The following is a 7,258-nucleotide window of genomic DNA, read 5'->3' as shown; positions in this document are numbered from 1 at the left end:
GTTTACCTGGACGGAGTGGCTTACTTAAAGAGGCAGGATAACCCGGGGTTTTTGGTGAATACACCTGGCTTCCAAGCCTGACTTGATAGCCTATTACAAGGGTTCAAGCTCACTGTTCTTTGAGAAGCAAGGAGCCCCTAGGTAATATGTGAGCTATGCTCAGTGGTTACCTATGTTTGTACTGTGCTTAATGCAACAGACTCTCTTTGGCTCCACATAATTTCCTTTTGGCTTAAAGCCTATCAAGAGGTGTAGCTATGGTGTGAAGACAACCAAGCCCCCTAGTGATATCCCTTTTTGGTTTTAAACCGATCAAGAGGTGTAGCTATGGTTCGGATACGACCAAGCCCCCTAGTGATTTTCTTTATATCCATGTGGCCGTAGAGGCCGGTTTAACAAAACTCCGCTTTGTCAATAGAAGCTCTTGTAGGCTCACACATGATGTAAAAAGAACACAGACCCCGCTTTATTCGAGGCTCCGGTTTATAATATATACATTGTCATAAATATGTACATAAGAAGAGCCCGTGGCTCAAGTATAGTAAGGACGAAGAAGAGCTAGTCTCCTCCTCCGATTTACGTGAGTCCTTGTGCTCTCGAACATCAATGGGGTAGTATGACCCGTTGTGCAGATTCTTGCTGACCACAAATGGTCCTTCCCAAGGTGGGGATAACTTGTGCATATCAGTATGATCCTGGATGAGCCAGAGCACCAGATCACCCTCTTGAAAAGTTCTGGTCCTAACCCGGCGGCTGTGATAACGTCGGAGATCTTGTTGATAAATTGCCGAACGTGCTGCTGCGAGATCACGCTCTTCATCTAACAGGTCCAGTGAATCCTGACGTGCCTTCTCATTATCAGCTTCAACATAAGCTGCCACACGGGGCGAGTCGTGACGGATGTCACTAGGAAGAACCGTCTCTGCTCGATAAACCATAAAGAAAGGCGTGTAACCCGTAGATCTGTTAGGTGTGGTGTTGATGCTCCATAACACAGAAGGTAACTCCTCCACCCAACAACCCGGCGTCCGCTTTAAAGGAACCATAAGCCGGGGTTTAATACCTCTCAAAATTTCTTGATTTGCCCTCTTAGCTTGACCATTAGACTGGGGGTGAGCCACTGATGCTACATCAACCCGGATGTGCTCATGTTGGCAAAATTCCTCCATCTCACCCTTTGACAGATTAGTACCATTGTCAGTTATAATAGTGTGTGGGAAACCAAACCGGAATATCACCGTTTTGATGAACTGAACCGCCGTGGCTGCATCACACTTACTGACTGGCTCTGCTTCCACCCACCTGGTGAACTTGTCAACTGCCACTAAGAGGTGGGTCTTTTTGTCCTTGGATATTTTAAAGGGTCCAACCATATCGAGCCCCCAAGTCGCAAACGACCAAGTTATTGGAATCACCCTCAACTCCTGAGCCGGGACATGAGTGCGGCGTGCAAATTTTTGACAACCATCGCACCTTTTGACTAAATCTTCAGCATCAACATGAGCTGTTAACCAATAGAAACTGTGACGAAAAGCTTTAGCCACCAAAGATTTGGAACTGGCGCGGTGACCACAATCTCCTTCATGGATTTCTCGCAAAATTTCACAACCCTCTTGAGGAGATACACAACGCTGAATTGCCCCTGTGACGCTGTAACGATGTAACTCCCCATTGATTATGGTCATTGACTTGGAACGCTAGATTATCTGCCGGGCCGAGGTTTCATCCTCCGGGAACTCGCCCCGGTTCATGTAAGCCAGGTACGGGATTGTCCAATCCGGTATAACATGCAAAGCTGCCACCAATTGAGCCTCTGGGTCAGGAATAGCCAACTCCTCCTCTGTTGGTATCTTGACCGACGGATTATGCAGTACGTCGAGGAAGACATTTGGTGGGACCGGTTTACGCTGAGAGCCAAGGCGGCTTAAAGCATCCACCGCTTCATTCTTTCGCCGGTCTATATGGTCAACTTGATAACCCTTGAAATGACCAGCCACTATGTCCACCTCTCGTCGATACGCAACCATGAGTGGGTCCTTAGAATCCCAAGTGCCAGATACATGTTGAGCCACCAGGTCCGAGTCACCGAAGCACTTAACCCAGCTTAAGTTCATCTCCTTGGCCATCCGAAGACCGTGGAGTAGGGCCTCGTACTCAGCTGCATTGTTAGTACAAGGGAACATTAAGCAGAGAACATAACAAAACTTGTCACCTCGCCGGGAAGTTAATATAACTCCAGCCCCCGAGCCCTCCAATTGCCTGGACCCATCAAAGTGAATAGTCCAATACGTGTTATCCGGCTTTTCCTCTGGTGCCTGCAACTCTGTCCAATCATTGATGAAGTCCACAAGTGCTTGAGATTTGATTGTTGTGCGAGGTGTATACTTGAGCCCGTGAGGTCCAAGCTCAATAGCCCACTTGGCAATCCAGCCAGTTGCTTCTCTGTTTTGAATGATATCTCCCAGAGGGGCTGAACTGACCATTGTGATAGGATGACCCTGAAAATAATGTTTGAGCTTCCGGCTTGCCATAAACACCCCATACACTAGCTTCTACCAATGTGGATACCTCTGCTTTGATTCGATAAGCATATCATTGATATAATAAACCGGCCGTTGAACCGGATATTCCTTTCCAGCCTCCTTGCGCTCCATAACAATAGCCACACTAACAGCCCTGGCATTAGCAGCCACATATAGCAGTAAAGGCTCTTTATCGACCGGAGGTGCAAGCACAGGCGGTTCAGCTAACTGCCTCTTCAGATCCTCAAACGCTTTATCAGCCGCAATGCTCCAGACAAAGTCATCCGTTTTCTTTAACATCTGGTATAAAGGGATAGCTTTCTCCCCGAGACGACTGATAAACCGGCTCAAAGCCGCAATCCGGCCGGCTAAACGTTGAACGTCATTGATACACACCGGTTTAGCCAAAGACGTGATTGCTGAATTTTTTTTCCGGATTAGCCTCAATGCCCCTGTTTGATACCAGAAAGCCCAAGAGTTTGCCCGCCGGGACACCAAAGACACATTTGTCCGGATTGAGCATCATCTTGTAAACCCAGAGGTTGTCAAAGGTTTCTCTCAGGACATCTATCAATGTTTCCTCTTTCCTGGAAATTATCATGATATCATCCACATATGCATGAACATTGCGCCCAATCTTCTTATGAAGACAATTCTGAACACAGCGTTGATAAGTCGCCTGTGCACTCTTGAGCCCAAAGGGCATGGAGACATAGCAGAAGGCTCCAAAGGGAGTTATAAAAGTTGTCTTCTCCTGGTCCTTAACTGCCATTTTGATCTGATGATTACCAGAATAAGCATCCAAAAAACACAAACGGTCACAACCCGCCGTAGCATCAATAATCTGATCAATATGAGGGTAGGCAAAGGGATCTACTGGGCAAGCCTTGTTCAAGTCTGTGTAGTCCACACACATACGCCAAGTGCCATTTTTCTTTAGAACCAGCACCGGATTAGCCAACCACTCCGGGTGAAAGACCTCCACGATAAACCCTGCGGCCAACAACCGAGCTACCTCTTCACCAATAGCCTTGCGCCTTTCTTCGTTAAAGCGGCGGAGAAACTGTCTGACCGGTTTAAACTTAGGATCAATATTAAGTGTTTGCTCAGCGAGTTCCCTCGGTACACCTGGCATGTTAGAAGGCTTCCATGCAAAGATGTCCCGGTTCTCATGGATGAACTCGATGAGCGCACTTTCCTATTTGGGATCCAGGTTAGCGCTAATGCTGAACTGCTTGGATGAATCGCCAGGAACAAAATCAACCATCTTAGTGTATGTGGCCAATTTAAACTTCAACACGGATCGTGCTCTGTAGTTGGCTTTTTCAAAGAAGTCATATCTGCCGGATCAACCTTGTCTTTGTAAAACTCCAGCTCTTCCGTGGCACAAACCGACTCAGCATAAGCCGCATCACCTTCCTCGCATTCCAAAGCAATCTTCCTGCTCCCATGTACTGTGATGGTCCCCTTATGACCTGGCATCTTAAGCTGCAGATAAACATAACACAGCCTTGCCATGAACTTGGCATAAGCCGGTCGCCCAAACAGAGCGTGATACGGACTCTTGATTTTCACCACCTCAAAAGTCAATGTTTCTGACCTTGAATCATGATCATCTCCAAAGGCCACCTCTAGGGCTATCTTGCCCACCGGATATGCAGATTTATCGGGTACCACACCATGAAAAATAGTGTTCGACGATTTAAGATTCTAATCTGTCAACCCCATACGGCGGAAGGTATCATAGTAGAGAATATTGATACTGCTTCCCCCATCCATGAGCACCTTGGTGAACTTATACCCCCCAACCCGGGGTGCCACCACTAAGGCCAGATGACCTGGATTATCAACCCAGGGTGGGTGATCCTCTCTACTCCATAAAATGGGCTGCTCAGACCAGCGCAAATACTGGGGCACTGCCGGTTCAACAGAGTTCACATCCCTCTTGTGAAGCTTTTGATCATGCTTGCACAAGCTAGTGGTGAAAACATGATACAACCCACTATTCAACTGCTTCAGATTGCTCTGATAACCCGACTGCTGCTGCTGCTGATTCCCCTGATGGTTATAACCTCCCTGGTTGCCCTGGTTCCCCTGATTGTTATGGCTGGTTTGATTGCCTTGAAATCCTGAACCGGAGCTACCACCTCCATAACCCAGCCCATGAAAACCACCTCCTGAACCGCCGGGTGGGCCATTGTCGTATTGAAACATGTTGGAGTTCTTGAACTCTCGCATGATATAACAGTCCTTCCAAAGATGTGACGCTGGCTTCTCCTTTGATCCATGCTTTGGACAAGGTTGATTTAACAGGTGCTCCAGATTGGGGCCCGAACCTCCGCCCCTTTGGGGTTGTTTGCCCTTATGACACTGACCGTTATCCTGAGCATTAGTGTTAGCCACAAAGTCCAAACTATTGTCGGCCTTGCGCTTACCATTATTCCCATGAGCTGTCGGGTTATGCTGCTGTCCCTTGGTGTTGTCGTTCTTTTTCCCTTTCCCCGGTTTGTCCTCCCCTGAGTCGGGGTCTTTGGTATTATCTGAATCAGCATATTAACCAAAGTGGCCATAAGCGTTGACATATCATTGCAGTGACGTTTGAGCCTTCCTAACTTCTATTTTAGCGGCAGAAACCGGCAATTGCCCTCCAATGTTAACACTGTGGTGTCCGCATTGATGTGATCCGACGAATGCAGAATAGCTGAGACACGCTTCACCCAATGGGTTGTAGACTCCCCATCCACTTGGAAACAAGCGGCCAGGTCCACAATCGACATAGGCTGGTTACAAGTATCCTTAAAATTCTGAATAAACCAGTGTTTTAACTCGTCCCATGATCCGACGGAGTTAACCGGTAAGCTCTTTAACCAAGTATGAGCTGTCCCTTCCAACATCATGGTGAAGTATTTAGAACACACCGCTTCATCCACATCCAACATCTCCATTGCCATCTCATAACTTTCAACCCATGACTCTGGTTGCAAATCGGCGGTGTAATTGGGCACCTTACGAGGGCCTTTAAAATCCTTGGGCAGTCGCACATTACGTAAAGCGAGGGTGAGACACGGCACCCCTAAGGAACTGAAGACCACACCTGGCTCCACTGAAGCGGTAGGGTGAACCGGAGTAGGTTGACAAGCTCCATGGAGAGCTGCTAACTCGGCCTCTCGACGTGCACGACCATGATCCACCACATCATGCGCATTAGCACCTCCACCTGCCGGGTTGTGCCCTCGCGGTGAGTTACGGCGACGTGCACTGGTTGACACGGCTGGTTCATCCTCAACGTGCCTATTGTAGCTCTGGCTCGGGCGGGGGTGGAATGAATCCTCTCTCGACTATGCGAATAAGCCTGCTGTTGGTTTAAAGCTGTTTGAAGGAGCTATCTGGCCCATCGTGCCTCAATCGCAACTGGTGACTCGCCGTCGGTTGGGAGGGCTGCCAATCGTGAAGTGGCGGCCACAATGTTGTCCAATGGGTTGGAGTAATGCCCCGGGGGCATCAGAACATACGGCGGCACAATGTTGCTTTGACGAGGCGGGTCCATCGCGCGCGGCTGAACCGGCACTCCTGTTCCCGGCGCCTCCATCCGGTTTAACACTGGCTGGTTACTAGTTCCTGCTCCTGGCGTGTTGAAGAGATTTCCTGGCTCATAACCCGGCGGGAGATGCGACCGGTATCTTCTTCTCATGACTTCATCTGAGGCATTCTGATCCAGCCTAAGCCGGTAGGCCTGAGCTTCCAACTCGGCCCGTTCCGTAGCCATCCTAGCATTCTCTGCTGCTAGGTCTGCTTTAGCCTGAGTTATCTGATCTTTCACCTGTGCAATCTCCACATTGTGCTGGTCCCGGGCTGCTGCGTCCACCTCCGCGGCCATCAATGTTGCCAAAGTGTCGAACAAATCCGACAGAACTTGAGCCGGAGGCGGCGCAGAGCCCCCTGCTCCCACCGGCGTTGCTGTCGCTGAACCGGAGAGCATTGCCGCGGCGGTTGATGAGTGGTGTGCTGATTGTGTACCGGCCATGAAGATAGCGACCCGATTTGGCAGATCGAGGGGGTCCGGAATACTGTTGCCATCGGAGCCTCCGCTAATCCAGCCGTCCTGTAACTGATATAGCGATTCGGTCTCTCCAGTTGAAGACTCGTCGTTAGAGCAGACAATGGTTTCTCCATCAGATGCCGGTCCATCCTCATATTCCACTCCATGGATGACACCTACGAAAACATGCCTTGCTGCGGGCTGAACCGGGGAAGGGCTTGCACGCTAAGCCGTCTCGATGATGTCGGTGCAGGTGTCCGGCGCAGGGCCCGGTTCGCCAATCTTGTCGATGAAGACAGGAATCCCACCAAAGGCGATCCGGTACCCGTATTCGATTGAACCTGCCTCGGGACCCCATCCTGTGTCGTCGATGTAGAGGTTGCCGCGACGACTCTTCGTCATCCGGCCCACAGCGTATCCCTTGAGTCCATCAAAGCTGCCCTTCAAGAACTCAAAACCATCGTGCGATAGCCCCACGGTGGGCGCCAACTGTCGTGGGTTTGTCACGGCAGATGTCCTCGTGAAAGGACTTAGTCGTGGAGCCATCGCTATGGGTTAGCTTGAAGGGGTTAAACCGGACAAGGGGACAGGAGGGGTTTTATACTAGTTCGGCCCCTTCGATGAAGGTAAAAGACTACGTCTAGTTGTGATTAGTATTGCTAGGGTTTCGATGACTAGGGAGCAAATCCGCTTTGCC

Source organism: Triticum urartu, chromosome 6A, assembly GCF_056163025.1.
Source record: "Triticum urartu cultivar PI428250 chromosome 6A, HENAU_Tu73, whole genome shotgun sequence".
Taxonomy (NCBI): Eukaryota; Viridiplantae; Streptophyta; class Magnoliopsida; order Poales; family Poaceae; genus Triticum; species Triticum urartu.
This window is presented reverse-complemented; position numbering follows the sequence as displayed.